The sequence below is a fragment of the Acipenser ruthenus genome, chromosome 13 (genome assembly GCF_902713425.1).
Source record: "Acipenser ruthenus chromosome 13, fAciRut3.2 maternal haplotype, whole genome shotgun sequence".
Classification (NCBI taxonomy): domain Eukaryota; kingdom Metazoa; phylum Chordata; class Actinopteri; order Acipenseriformes; family Acipenseridae; genus Acipenser; species Acipenser ruthenus.
This window is the reverse complement of record NC_081201.1, coordinates 15,822,231-15,838,360: the sequence shown is the minus strand read 5'-3', so window position 1 is coordinate 15,838,360 and position 16,130 is coordinate 15,822,231.

The window sequence follows — 16,130 nt, the reverse complement described above, 5'->3', positions numbered from 1 at the left end:
TAATTTATCCATTTAGAATTCTAATGGTCTAATGGCAAAAATAACTCTTACTTTACTCCAGGTTACCGTGCATACAATTGTAGAAGTATTGGCTGAAGTAAGTGAGATTTATGGGGGGTGAATGTAGTGGAGAAGATATATATATTTATATATTAATAAATCTCACTGAAACACCAAAGTACTGTTTATTTAATGCACTGAACTTTGTTTTTGTTCATTAGATCAATAAAGTTGTATACAAATTGCATTCTGGGAAAAATAGTGGGTGGTGTATTGGGAGTGAGATTGTTTTTCTGCCTCTCTCAATATGGCTTCCTGCTGAGAGGTACGTGTTATCTTTCTCTCTAAAAGAAAGTTGGAAAAAAACGTTTTTGTCATCTGATCACTCGACGTGATCGTATATGTTTTATTTTGTAACCACTTAATAAAGTATTTGCTGTGTATAAGAAAAACAATGAACATGTAAATTAGAGAATTTAGCTTTGTTAATTTCTTTTTGTTAACATGTGCTCTATCGTTTTGTTTTATGTAGAGCTGGTTCAGTGTAGACTGCTATTTATCTGTAATCAGATTTAACAATGGTAAAAAAGGAAAAAAATAAAGGAAGGAAAGTTAAGTGAGAGAATATTTTTGTTATGATTAATTGCCAATTATTATTTAATGTTTTGTTTGGTTGTGTTGGTTTCTCCACAGCGAATGCAGAGTGGAAAGTACTTACTGTGCAGCAGGCTTTATTTTTATTTTCTTTATTTTATTTCTCTCAGGTATGTGTTCTAAAAGTTTTCATGTATATGTACATATGGGGGAAATGTTTATTAATTTAAAATAATTTTCTGTTTACATACAATACATGTATAATTAGGCTACGTGAAATTGCAGTGTATGGAAAGTAATATTTTGAATGACGATTTTACAATCTCTTTGAAGTTGCAATTGTGTACGTTGTTATATATATATATATATATATATATATATATATATATATATGTATATATATATATATATGTACATTTAGATGTAGGTATGTAAATTATGCACTGTAAAGAGGGAGATTGTTTTTCTGCCTCTCTCAATATGGCTTCCTGCTGAGAGCGAATGCAGAGTGGAGAGTACTTACTGTGCAGCAGGCTTTATTTTTATTTTCTTTATTTTATTTCTCTCAGTTCTCTCAGAATAAAGCTGCAAGACTTCAGTTTGTGTCTGGTGGTTCTTTAATATCCTGAAGGGAAAAAATACACAACGCATCGTACACGAAGACGTCTATTACACGAGCAAGTGTACTAAGTTAGCCTTGTACTATGTTAGTCCACCTAAAGAGGATCATCTCACGTCCGATTTGGTACGCTGCTGCAATCAGGATCATGTTTAGTCCGGATGATCCACCTGCGGTGATTATGGTCTGGTACGCTGCAATACGGGATTAACAAGGGTACTAACTTTAGTCCAAGCAAGTGGACTAAACCTGCTTAATCCACACTAATGGATAATTGCAAAGCATACGACATGGTTTATTTAGATTTCCAGAAAGCTTTTGACAAAGTCCTGCATAAAAGATTAATTCTCAAACTGAACACAGTAGGGATTCAAGGAAATGCATGCACATGGATTAGGGAGTGGTTAACATGTAGAAAACAGAAGTACTGATTAGAGGAGAAACCTCAAAATGGAGCGAGGTAACCAGTGGTGTACCACAGGGATCAGTATTAGGTCCTCTGCTATTCCTCATCTACATTAATGATTTAGATTCTGGTATAGTAAGCAAACTTGTTAAATTTGCAGACGACACAAAAATAGGAGGAGTGGCAAACACTGTTGCAGCAGCAAAGGTCATTCAAAATGATCTAGACAGCATTCAGAACTGGGCAGACACATGGCAAATTACATTTAATAGAGGAAAGTGTAAAGTATTGCATGCAGGCAATAAAAATGTGCATTATAAATATAATATGGGAGATAATGAAATTGAAGAAGGGAACTATGAAAAAGACCTAGGAGTTTATGTTGACTCAGAAATGTCTTCATCTAGACAATGTGGGGAACGTATGAAAAAGGCCAACAAGATGCTCGGATATATTGTGAGAAGTGTTGAATTTAAATCAAGGGAAGTAATGTTAAAACTTTACAATGCATTAGTAAGACCTCACCTAGAATATTGTGTTCAGTTCTGGTCACCTCGTTACAAAAAGGATATTGCTGCTCTAGAAAGAGTGCAAAGAAGAGCACCCAGAATTATCCCGGGTTTAAAAGGCATGTCGTATGCAGACAGGCTAAAAGAATTGAATCTATTCAGTCTTGAACAAAGAAGACTACGCGGCGATCAAACATTCAAAATCCTAAAAGGTATAGACAATGTCAACCCGGGGGACTTCTTTGACTTGAAAAAAGAAAAAAGGACCAGGGGTCATAAATGGAGATTAGATAAAGGGGCATTCAGAACAGAAAATAGGAGGCACTTTTTTACACAGAGAATTGTGAGGGTCTGGAACCAACTCCCCAGTAATGTTGTTGAAGCTGACACCCTGGGATCCTTCAAGAAGCTGCTTGATGAGATTCTGGGATCAATAAGCTACTAACAACCAAACGAGCAAGATGGGCTGAATGGCCTCCTCTCGTTTGTAAACTTTCTTATGTTCTTCGTATGTTCTTATGTAGTTAGACACATTAAGTAGACTAACTTTGGTACACTGCATTTGACCCCGGAGCCCATTGTTATCACAAACAGAACTCTGCTGCCCGCCTGGTGTTCTCTCTGCCTCTCTCTCTGGTGTTCACACCAAACGCGGCAGGGTAAAGTCAGTGGGCGGTCCGTTGTTACGTCACGGCTGCAGGTTTTGGATGCCGAGCAACAAACAGTAAATGCCAGCGGGAAAATAAAACTCTTTTGACAGAACTGAAAACTGAGGAGCGAAACATTATAAATATTTTTTTATAAAACCTAATTGTAACCCCCACACCACCACAATCACCCCCCCTCCTTTTTTTAATTAAATTTGTTAAAAACTGTTGAAATATATGTAAACCAAATTAAACGTTTTGCTTTATTTTTTAAGTCTGTCTGCAATTAATTTATCAAAAAAAAGCTTACTTTATAGTAGCACCACAATCACCCCCCCCCCCCCCCCCCCCGACACCATTTACAGAGCACCCAAAACATTAGGCAATTGTAAAAAAATAAAACTTAAACTTAAACTTAAAACGCCCTGCTGTATACTGTACTGTCTTTTGTTTGCCTGCTGTATTTGCATTTGTTTGGTATGTTTAAAAATGTAAATCATTGGGTAGGTTTCATTAGATTTTTCCAGAGATGTTTAGCTTCCTGTTCTGAAGTGAGTTTGCGAGCAGTGTACTCGATATTCCCTTGCAATTGCTTCACAATCCCAATAAGGCCTTGCATACTGTACTTTATTAAAACTGTGCCAGCTACTGTCGAAATCATGTCGCCAAAAACTTTATATGGAGGTACAATAAAATGAATTTCTTTCAAATTAATTTAGAATTATAATAATCCCATGGTTTCCCCGAGTTAAAAATACAATGTACATGTTTATTAATTGTTAAAAACTGTTAAACTAACACATGTACACCAAATAAAACCTTTTGCTTTATCTTTTAAAAGTTTGTCTGCAGTTAATTTATCCAAAAAAAATGCTTACGTTATAGTAGCAACTGCATAATTATTTTCAATGTGGAGTTTAGCATAAAAAATATATATGATCTCATTTACTTAATTATGTATATTTAATATTCACTCGGTAATCCCATTTGTACACCCACAGACCTCCATGCTGCAGCTTTTTTTTTTATTAATATCTCGGTAACTATTAATTGTTGTATTATACAATGCCAGGAAATCTGAAATTAAAGCTAACAGCTTTTCCTCCATATTATTTTTTTTATTTCTTCCTCGCAAAGGAACCTCCTACTTTTCCCTGATTGGCTGTTGGTAGGTTACGTCACGAAGCGGCGCAGCAAAAGTTGAAAATATTTTATCTCTTGCGCGCCTTCATTGAAAACCATTTTTGCCGCGATACACTTTCAAATATTTAAGAAAAAGACTTGCACTGTTGGTTTAATTTTTATAACCACTAAGCAAAGAAATGTGTATGTTAATGATTTATATTGTTTTTTGGTGTGACTTATTTAAAAAAGGTGTGAAGTTATATTTTACAAGTGGTGATAAACTGAAGTAATAGTTTCATCTTTCATCTTGTTTAATGCTTTTGTTCTTTTTAAACAACTAATTCAGAGATTTTATTTTCCCAGCAAAACCCTTCTAAATGTTATGCAACAGGTGAATGGAATTAGATAAGAAAATCAGTTTCCTCCAAATGTGATTGCATTATTCCTTTTAGCTGAAGAAAAAGGAAGAGTTTGAGGTCAAGTGGTCTTTTTATTCTTATTCAGAGATTTTCATCTAATGTTTATGTTCTCCATAACCAGGGCTGGGATTAAATTAAATCTTTGACCCACCCGCTAATAGCAAACTACAAACCTGTACTCAGCGACGGCTTTATTGTTTTGTCAGAAGCTCCTTCTACTCAAATATAACCGCTATCAAGTACAGGTTTGTAGTTTGCTATTAGCGGGTGGGTCAAAGATTTGATTTAATCCAGCCCCTTGTTCTCTTTTGACAATTTAAATATTATGATGATTAGCATGTTTTTGTTTTTAAATAAGTAAAGCAGTCAACAACTAATCTCTGAAGCATCAGAAGTGATTGCAGCACAAGGAAAAAAACTTTTAGTTTCAGTCATTTTTGGAGTGTTCAGTGACCATTTCAATATTTTGAATGCTGAACACAATATGTAAGAACATAATAACCAATTCAAGTTGATAGATTATATATATATATATAAAATCTATTTCTTCATGTTGTGAGAGAACACGCATATCCAAATGTTAAAGGATAATTAGTCCAAATTATTTTAATTGTAAGCTGTACATTAATTAACATTAACACTGTAAATATTTTAGGTAAAAGTTTAAGGGGGTGCTCATTTCTTAAATATTTACAGAATTTTTCTGACTTCCAGTTTTAGCGGAAGAGTGGTCTTTTCAGTATACTTTACTTTTCGTAGGTTTTTGTGAATTTGTAGACATACCGACGATGTATTAAACCATTTTGACTCCCGTAACTTAGTTTCGTCACTGCTACGGTAGTTTAGCTTTGACCATTCGTTTCAAAATACTTTCGTATGCAAATGTCTGAATCTCATTATAATATCGAAGGCTCGCCCTTAACCTTGATGTACTATCATTTTCTCCTGACTTACACCTGCGGTTTGAGCCTGTTATTTTACGTGCCTCTCACTGGCGTAGATTCAACTGGCTGTTTGTATGTGAAACCTCCTGCTTAACGTTTGCTGGGAATATAATTACTTTAAAGCGCATTCAAATAATAAATGTATTAATAGTTTATATTAAATAACAAACTAACAATAGATTTTGTTTTGGGTACTTTTATATTTTAATGTGCTTTAAAGCTCAGTAAACTTACACAGCACCCAGCCACACCTCCCATGTTGCCTACGAAACAAGTGAAAACAATGAAGGGTGTCATTGCAGCTCAGATTGAACTCACTAATGCTGTGCTGTTATTTCAACTCAGCATTGGCATACTGACAGAGAGAGAATACGACAACCAAGATTTTTCAGAGCCAGAAATGTTTTTGAACATCTGTAAGATGCAGAGTTTAAATAAAAATTCTGTTTAGATAAGCAATCAGTACACAAACTGTGTGCTTTAATACAACCTGATGTGACCAACCATACTAAACGCAGTTCAGCATTAACAAGTGAAATTAAACTAATTAAATCAATGAAAGTATAGGGAAGCACAGGAGTACAAACACGGTAAACTGTAGAATTACTGTGTTATTTAATAGAAACAATCTTAGTTTTATTAATGCTTGCCGTTTTTGGGGAAATCCCTCTTTCAGGTCTGCGATTTTGTTTGTTTTCGCTGTGCTCATGGTGAGACGTAATTGTAAGTGACTCTGCAGCTGATGCATAGTTCACACACCCTAGTCTCTGTAAGTCGCCTTGGATACAGAGGCGGGTTTGTCAATTTTGTGGCCCCAATCAAAGCTCAGTTTAGGGGCCCCTCCTTCTCTACCTGTCATGACCATTTTAGCGTTACCACACACATCAGTGTCTGCCACAGTCCTATGTCATTATAAGGGTGGGCTACAGAACCGACAGTGCACTTGAACTAAGGTGTTCTCATGGAAGTTAAATAGGAGAGTGAAAGACATTTTCTTACCTTCTAGTAGCTCTTGCTGCAATCAGAATCTAACCATCCTGGCTTTGACTTCAGCAAAAGCTTTGATTATGTCCTCCATATTCAATGATCTCCGGACTCTGCTCAGTAGAGATCATTGCTAAACCATTCAGTCTTTCCTGGGACATGGTTGACCGCAAGTACGTTTTAATCAGCTTCAAGGAGGAGAAACTCCTCTCACCTGAGGCGACAGTGACGGGCAAAGTCAAGAGTAAAACGCAGGGCAATGCTCAAATTGCCATACAGCTCCAACAGATTCTCCTTGTAGATGTAATCCAGCATTTCTGCTGGAGAAGAAATGTGACCTGGAAAAGCAATGACAGCTGCCCTCACTTCAAGGACCAAGTCCTGGCTGTCAATATCCCCTAGTGTCTGCTCCAGGTTCCTGCATGACTCCTCCAGTGTGTCTTCTTGAACGGCTTTCTTCATGTTATCTGCTGAATATAAAAATCCAAACAAAGAAAAAAATTGGTCCACCTGTGTGAACCTCTCACTGACACTATTCAGTGCCATATCAACCAGGGGAAGGAAAAAATCTTTCTTAAAGCGCTGTTCTGGTGTGAATTGAGTTTCCTCTGTGCCCTCATAGAGGAATTGGCGAGTTGTTCTTCTCTGTCTCTCCACTGGGAATGTCATGCCTATCTGCATTTTCTCAGCTATTTCTCTTGCATCTATCTGGGTTGAGGCAAGTCCACCATCCCTGTATTCCTGGAGAAACAGTTTAACACCATCAGTCTCCCTCTTCACTGTCTCAATTGACACACTGGGGCTTTGCAGGAGTTTGCTGACGCGGTTTACCTGATACAACACATTGTACCAGATCACAACACAGAGAATGAAGCGCCATGTTGTCAGCTCCATACACAGGCTCTGTGATGAAGACAATGTCTCCCCATCCTTCTTCTCTGTTGCTTGTTCACTGAGTGCAGTTAAAGCCTCCACCACTTCAGGCATTTGGTAGCGAAGTGCTTTCACACTGTCAATGCGGCACTCCCATCTTCTTGTTGACAGACTTTTCACTGTGAGCTTCACATGATTTTGTAGTATTGACCAGCGCTGTACTGAGGAGCTGAAGAGGTTGTAAAGGCACTGAAGATTGCCGAAAAAGTTCACAGAGAGTACAGATGACTTGGCTGCATCAGCCACAACAAGGTTTAGTGTGTGACTGCTGCAGGGAACACACATTGCCTTATTGTTCAGTTCCAGCACTCTTTTCTGGACCCCCTGCTTGTGTCCCATCATATTACTTCCATTATCATAGGATTGCCCACGACAGTCTGCAATGTTCAATTTCAAGTGGTTCAGCTGCTCAAGGAGGGTATTGCACAAGCCTTTTCCTGTGGTGTCATCAACACTGATAAACCCAACAAAGTGCTCTGAGATGAAGGCCCCCACAGCTGACTCACAGTTCACAATGCGTAGCACCAGGGACAACTGTTCTGTGTGGCTGATGTCTGGGGTGCAGTCCATTATGACTGAAAAGTATTTGGCCTCTTTCACTTTCTGCACAATTGCATCACATGTTTTCTGTCCAACTAATGCAATTAACTCATTTTGGATGGTGTTACTCAAGTAATGATCCTTGATTTCCTTTTTGTCAATCCTTCTAAGATGTTCGCTCATTATGGGATCAAACTGTGCCATCAGCTCTATCTGTCCAAGGAAGTTGCCATTATGGGGATCAAAAAGTTTCTCTGAGTGTCCTCTTAATGCCTGGTTGCGTTCTGCTAAATGGCAAACAATGGCAATTATTCTGCTTAACACAGCCCTCCAGTGCTGTACTTCCAGCGCCTGTAATTCCTGACTGGCACTATCAATGGTTTTGCCAGATTTCAGCCGTTCATCTAATTCCCGCCAGCTCTACATATTGGCACGGTGCGATTTGCCCTTTTCATGCTCTTTTCAAGTGGCTATGAAGATTTATCCACGATCGAAATCCACTGCTGCTAAAAGCATATCTGGTCCCTCTTTCAAACAGCTTGCAGCAGAAACAAAATACAGAATCACTGCTCACTGAGTAAACTAACCACTTACGATGTATTTTCTCTCCGTTTTTCATTTTCTTTTGGTAATTCTCTTCAGTAAAACGATGTGGGACGTTGTCATTGTTTTGTGGGAAGTCAAAATCCTTAATTTGAACTGCCCCCCTTATGATCAACTGACATTTATTTTGGTCGGTAAGCTTGTCTGGCCAAAGCGCTGGATCGTCCGAGAAAATGACAGTTTCACTCACCACCGGGTCATGTTGTTGCGAGGATTCGGGCGAGGCCTCGGCAAGTTTTGCGGCAGATGGAGCTGCTTCCTTTGAGCTAGTCGCTGTAACGTTATCCGGTAGGTCTGTGCTAACGGTGCTGCTGCAACAAGCTGAGGTGGTGGCATCACGAGGAGGACAAACATTTCCCACCTCCTCCTCATTGGATGATTCCTTTGCAGTGTTACTCTTAAAGAAACTAGTGAGCTTCTGCAAACTTTCCTGTTGAGTTTTTGATTCTTTTATCTTTTTCGTTTTTGAGCTCCGCTAGGATACGTGCGCTTCATTTTGCTTGATTTAACTGACTGAAGCTGGCCTAGTTACGGTAGCTCAAATGTGTCATGACGTGCGCTGAATGAAATTATCTTTTGTAAATATATAGAAGTGCAGACAGGGTGTGTGTGGTCTATGAAATCAAATGTGTATATTATTTTACTTCATCTGAGAAAATAAGGATTTTGTTGCAATTCAGGCAGTAATGTAACACTGCTACTAGGCAGCAGGGGGCCCCCTAGCCCCGCGGGGCCCCACGCAATTGCGTGGTTTGCGTGTTGGGAAACCACGCCCCTGCTTGGATAAAGGCGTCTGCTAAATAAGCAAATAATAATAATCACGCTGATTTCACGTAAACACTCAAGACATTTGTCTTGATTAAAGTTAGCAACTGACTCATTAACATTGAACGTAAACTTTAGTATTAGGTTGACTTTCGTGTTGACTTTTTGTTTCCATTTACTTTGAATGTCAAGTGTCTGCCCCTTTGTTTCCCAGTGCATTTATTTAGTTATTTCTTTCCATGTTTCTTTTGTTAAGCCTTTTTGTCCATGCGAATTGTTTAATAATAGTTCCATTTTTTTATGTAACTAACAGGTGCATAGTTCTGCAGATGCCATCGCTCGCTCTAATATTTGCCAACTACCGGCATTTCTATCTGTTCACTTGCCAGAAGGAAGTTCTAAATCATGAATTTCGGTGTTGCTAATCCATTTATAATGATATGCAAATTCCAGTATCTCCTGTATAATGAGCTGTAATTGATGCCGTTCGTAACCTTGCGGTGATATTACCAGAGCTGCTTAGTACATCGCACGCAAAAATTCTATGAAGGACAGAGGCTACGAATTCGCAGCATTTACCAACAGGTAACCAGTATTAGTACATAGAGACCCGTAAGATTTAAAAACACCCTCTTATTGCAATTATTATTATTATTATTATTATTATTTATTTATTTATTTATTTATTTATTTATTTTAACGTGGGAAAACACTGGGTAGTTTTCTACCTACACTTATCAATGTACATTTATTTTAGTCAAAATCCTGAATCTATCCAGCGTTTGTAAAGCTTTATTAATTCAAATTGAACGCAGCAAGCCTAATTACTACTACTGTGTTTTTATGGGGACATGACATACTTTTGCTAGCAACAGGACCCTCTTTATTATGATGTAGATAACTTCATGAGATGAAAAACATTGAGAGCGATGAAATGGAGGTTTGATGAAAACTAAGATTGCAAACAGTCCAGAACTGACACCCAAAACCATACAACCAACACAAAAGAAACTACCCTACCTAATTAAGCAAAAATATGTAACTAGATAATAAAGCAGCAGTCAACAAGAAAAACAAAGGCTAAATAATAATATATAACTAACAGTATAAAGATTAGGTTACAAAAGGTAGACACTCTCCCACCAGGGTGCTAGCTACAGGAGAAAAAAAAAACACACCACCATCCCCCTACAATCACAGAATAAGAGACATGTGAAGATTGACTATGTGAGAGGATTGGTGGATGAAAATTTGAATGGACCAATGGGGTGAGAGCAAGAAAAAAAATGGCTACTGGGAAATGTAGTTTATAGGTTGGCCTGGCCAGGCTACTGCCTTTACTTAGAGACAGGTGGGTGAAAATTACACCCACATTATGTAGCAACAGTGCTACAATATATTATATACTTTTTTAATTGCAATTTAATGCAATAAACAGTGGTCAACTATTTATTAGTTTATGAAATTTTAGTTTAAATAGCTGTTTAAAACAAAGCTTAGTGTCATTTAATATGTTTTTACAGTATCAATTTTATCAGTTTGAATTTGAAACACAAAATAAATGCACTAGGTAAAAGGTATCTATTTAGGTTACTTTAAAAAGAAGAAAGATTTATTACCATTTAACATTTGCTGGTAAAATTAATATATGGAGCACAGTAGAAAGTACAAAAGTAAAAAATGTGAAGACAGAAAAATAAAGGTGCGTTTACACTTGCGTTCCGGAACCCTTCCGATAGGATTCCAGTACAAAGTATTCTGAAACAGCACGTTTACACTTGCATAAAACAGCAGGGGGTACTTCTCTCAGGGCAGGCGTGTGAGCATGCGTTGTAAGCCAAAGAGGCAGTGACGTTGTGCCGTAATGACATCATCGAGCACCATATTTTCAATAAACATGTCTATAAGAGATTGTTACGAATCTACTTGCCCCATCACCGTCCCACAAAATACAAAAACAAATAGAAGTTTTAAGATTGTGCTTTTATTCAACAATGAATACTGTAGTTGAAATTGCTGCGCAAAAACAAACAAAAAAATATTCGTCTGCATTGCAATGCCACTTTTGCATTAGCCTATTACTATTTGTGGGACTGAAGATCTTGATTTAAGATTTGTTTTATTATTTGATCACAGATATAGAAGTCATAATTATGTATTTTGTTGTGGTTCACGTTTCGCTTATTTTCACATAAAATAAAGTTTCATCATACTTTTCTATTTTCGTGAGTGCTGCATATTTATTTCACCCTGATTTTCCACAGCCTTTTTTATTTCTGTTATTGCTCCCATTTCGCTTATGCATTTTTAGTTCGCGATATATATTTAGACATTGAATAATCAATACTAGCCTGTTTCCTTACATGTTTATGTACTATATAGACATCACATGTCATTTCTTCGTTACTTATCAGCTATTTAGGTAGATAAATTACTTCAAAAAGCAATGTGATTGCGTTTCTGTAGTTCATATTTACACTATGCAGTGATAATTGGCCAAATATATATGTTTTTTAGTTTTTTTTTTAGTTTTTTTTTAGATTGAGTACACTTGAACAGTATATATTTTAGGTACAGCACGGCTGATTTCGTTTTATAAAGCCAAGGCAGGGGGTGTGTTCACGGGGATCCCCTGCGAAGTAACTAATTGTAACTGAGGCTGTAACTAGTTTTCTAAACGATGTAGCTGCTGTTTTGTAGAAGTCACTACCCCCTTTCACTGCCCTGGTGGCAGCTACATGTTGTTGTACATTTGCTCCCATTTCACACCGCACATTTCTTCTGTTCCATTGTTATTTTCATGGTTAAGACTGGTGCCATCATTAAATTAAAGTTAATGTGCCATCTAAACATAAAATGAAATATCAAAAAGTACAAGCTGAAAAGTTTAAGCCAAGTTTACAGTTTGTCGTTTGACTTACAACTTCAGACTCTGTTTTTAGTAAATGTCAGGTGGCCATTGCTACACTGAGTAGACAAATGCAAGCGAAACTGACTCAATTTCCTGTTGTACAACCAGGGAAAAGGTCAATTGAACTGGTTGTATATGCCAACAAACATATGCAACCAGTATAAAGCACAATTGTATTAAGAGAATAAAACAGAACCACATAAAATATTTATGATCAACCTTTTAATCGTAATGGATAAACAAATAGTGTAAATCTAACAAGGAACTACTCCTAGCAGCAACTAACTTGTTTCTAAATTAAGAAGAACATAAGAAAGTTTACAAACGAGAGGAGGCCATTCAGCCCATCTTGCTTGTTTGGTTGTTAGTAGCTTATTGATCCCAGAATCTCATCAAGCAGCTTCTTTAAGGATCCCAGGGTGTCAGCTTCAACAACATTACTGGGGAGTTGGTTCCAGACCCTCACAATTCTCTGTGTAAAAAAGTGCCTCCTATTTTCTGTTCTGAATGCCCCTTTATCTAATCTCCATTTGTGATCCCTGGTCCTTGTTTCTTTTTTCAGGTCAAAAAAGTCCCCTGGGTCAACATTGTCTATACCTTTTAGGATTTTGAATGCTTGAATCAGATCGCCGCGTAGTCTTCTTTGTTCAAGACTGAATAGATTCAATTCTTTTAGCCTGTCTGCATACGACATGCCTTTTAAACCCGGGATAATTGTGGTTGCTCTTCTTTGCACTCTTTCTAGCGCAGCAATAACCTTTTTGTAACGAGGTGACCAGAACTGAACACAATATTCTAGGTGAGGTCTTACTAATGCATTGTAAAGTTTTAAAATTACTTCCCTTGATTTAAATTCAACACTTCTCACAATATATCCGAGCATCTTGTTGGCCTTTTTTATAGCTTCCCCACATTGTCTAGATGAAGACATTTCTGAGTCAACATAAACTCCTAGGTCTTTTTCATAGTTCCCTTCTTCAATTTCACTATCTCCCATATGATATTTATAATGCACATTTTTATTGCCCGCATGCAATACTTTACACTTTTCTCTATTAAATTTCATTTGCCATGTGTCTGCCCAATTCTGAATACTGTCTAGATCATTTTGAATGACCTTTGCTGCTTCAACAGTGTTTGCCACTCCTCCTATTTTTGTGTCGTCTGCAAATTTAACAAGTTTGCTTACTATACCAGAATCTAAATCATTAATGTAGATTAGGAATAGCAGAGGACCTAATACTAATCCCTGTGGTACACCACTGGTTTCCTCACTCCATTTTGAGGTTTCTCCTCTAATCAGTACTTTCTGTTTTCTACCTGTTAACCACTCCCTAATCCATGTGCATGCATTTCCTTGAATCCCTACTGCGTTCAGTTTGAGAATTAATCTTTTATGCGGGACTTTGTCAAAAGCTTTCTGGAAATCTAAATAGACCATGTTGTTTGCTTTGCAGTTGTCCATTTTCAATGTTGCATCCTCAAAAAAGTCAAGTAGGTTAGTTAGACACGATCTCCCTTTCCTAAAACCATGCTGGCTGTCTCCCAGGATATTGTTACCATATAAGTAATTTTCCAGTTTGGATCTTATTATAGTTTCCATAAGTTTACATATAATAGAAGTCAGGCTTATTGGTCTGTAGTTACCTGGTTCGGTTTTGTCTCCCTTTTTGTGGATCGGTATTACGTTTGCTATTTTCCAGTCTGTCGGTACAACCCCTGTGTCAAGAGTCTGTTGCATGATCTTGGTTAGCGGTTTGTAAATAACTTCTTTCATTTCTTTGAGTACTATTGGGAGGATCTCATCTGGCCCAGGGGATTTGTTTATTTTAAGAGCTCCTAGTCCCTTTAACACTTCTGTCTCTGTTATGCTAAAGTTATTTCAAATTGGATAGGAACAGGTCGACATGTCGGGCATGTTGTCCGTGTCCTCCTTTGTAAAAACCTGTGAAAAGTAATCATTTAATATATTTGCTATTTTTTATTCTTCATCTATGATTTTGCCACTTGTGTCTCTTAGACATTTAACCTCCTCTTTGAATGTTCTCTTGCTGTTATAATATTGGAAAAATATTTTGGAATTGGTTTTAGCCCCCTTAGCAATATTGATTTCTATCTCTCTTTTGGCCTTTCTAACTTCCTTTTTGACTTGTGTTTGCAGTTCCAAGTTCTCTTTCTGTGTACTTTGTTTTTGGTCCCTTTTAAACGCTCTGTAAAGTGCCTTTTTTCGCTGAATATTTTTTTTAATTGATCTATTAAACCATTTTGGCAATTTTGTTTTAGATTTAGATTTGTCTACTTTTGGGATGTAATTGTTTTGTGCCTCTAGTACTACATTTTTAAAAAACAGCCATCCTTTTTCTGTGGATGTTTTCTCTATTTTACTCCAATCTACTTCTGTTAGTCTCCGTTTCATACCTTCATAGTTTGCTTTTCTAAAATTGTAAACCTTAGCTTTAGTCATTACTTTTGGGGTTTTAAAAATATTTCAAATGAGACCATGTTGTGGTCTGAGTTTGCCAATGGCTCTCTGACCTCTGTTTTAGTTATTCTGTCTTCATTATTTGAAAAGACTAAGTCAAGGCATGCCTCCCCTCTAGTCGGTGCCTTGACAAATTGCGTTAGGAAGCAGTCATTTGTCATTTCCACCATTTCAATTTCGTCCGTCGTGCCCCCCATCGGGTTTTCCCATTTTATACAGGGGAAGTTGAAATCCCCCATTAGTATGGCTTCTCCTTTTCTACACGCATTTCGAATGTCATTGTACAACAGATTATTTTGCTCAGCATCTGAATTTGGCGGTGTGATGGGGTGCTAGCTCGCCCCTATAAATTTGTGTTTTGTTATTGTTGTTATTTTTACTGTTTTCATTATGTTTTTGTGATTCTTGGTTTGTTTTGGATTGGCAGGGAGGGGGTTAAATTCCTCCCTGTAAAATGCATGTGAGAATGTGGCTGGAGCCTTAAGTGTATAATTGTTAATTATTAGTTAATTGGGCTCCAGCCACGGACTATAAAAGACAGCTGAAACCCTTTGTTAGAGAGAGGAGTTTTTGGGTGAGTTTTGTTTGTTGGTGTGCTGTGCTGTTTAGTTTTTTGAAAAAGAAACTGTAGTGAAGGCTAATGCCCAGCCTACATTTCTGTATTTTGTTTGAACCTTTTTGTTGGCCCTTGTGCCTGTTTATTTGATTATTTTTGTTTAATAAAGATCATTATTTTGCCCCTTCCACTGTCTCTGAGCCTCAAACCTCTGTCATCCTGCCACAGGCGGTCTATAGCATGCTCCTATTATTATGCCCTTTGAATTTGTGTCCATTATTCTGACCCATATTGATTCTGCATTGTTTTCTTTGTCCTGATTTAACACCTGGGCTTGAAGACTATTTCTTATGTATAGCGCTACCCCTCCGCCTCTTCTGTCCTGCCTGTCTTTCCTATATAGTGTGTACCCACTAATATTATATTCGTCTCCATTACTCTCAGACAACCAAGTTTCTGTAACACCTATCACATCGTAGTTACTTGTTAGTGCAGTAGCTTCAAGTTCTAACATTTTGTTTCTGAGACTTCTAGCATTAAGATAAATACATTTAATAGTGGTCTTACCTGAGTTGTTGCCCTTGTTTTGATGTGGTCTCCCTTCTGTTTTTTTGTTTTCTCCCCACTTCCTTTCTAGTTGAAATGCTTCTGGACCTCCTGAAGGATCCTTTCTCCGAGTAGATTGGTTCCCTTTCTGTTTAAGTGCAGTCCGTCCCACCTGTATAGATAGTCCTTGTTGTAGAATGTGCTCCAATGTTCAAGAAAGGTGAAGCCTTCCTGTGTGCACCACGATTTCAGCCATGCATTTTGATTTTGTATTTCCAGCTGTCCATATGGTCTTTTGCAAGGCGCCGGCAGTATCCCAGAAAATACCACAGTTTTGGTCTTGTCTTTTAATTTCCTTCCTAGCTCTCTGAATTTGTTTTGCAGGGATCTTGGCCTGTCTCTTCCAATGTTGTTTGTACCGATGTGGACGACTAATACCGGGTCGTCTCCTGTTCGTTCTAGGAGCCTGTCCACATTCTCAGTGATGTGCTTGACTGAGGCTCCTGGAAGGCAGCACACTGTTGTAGTAAGGGGGTCCAAACTGCAA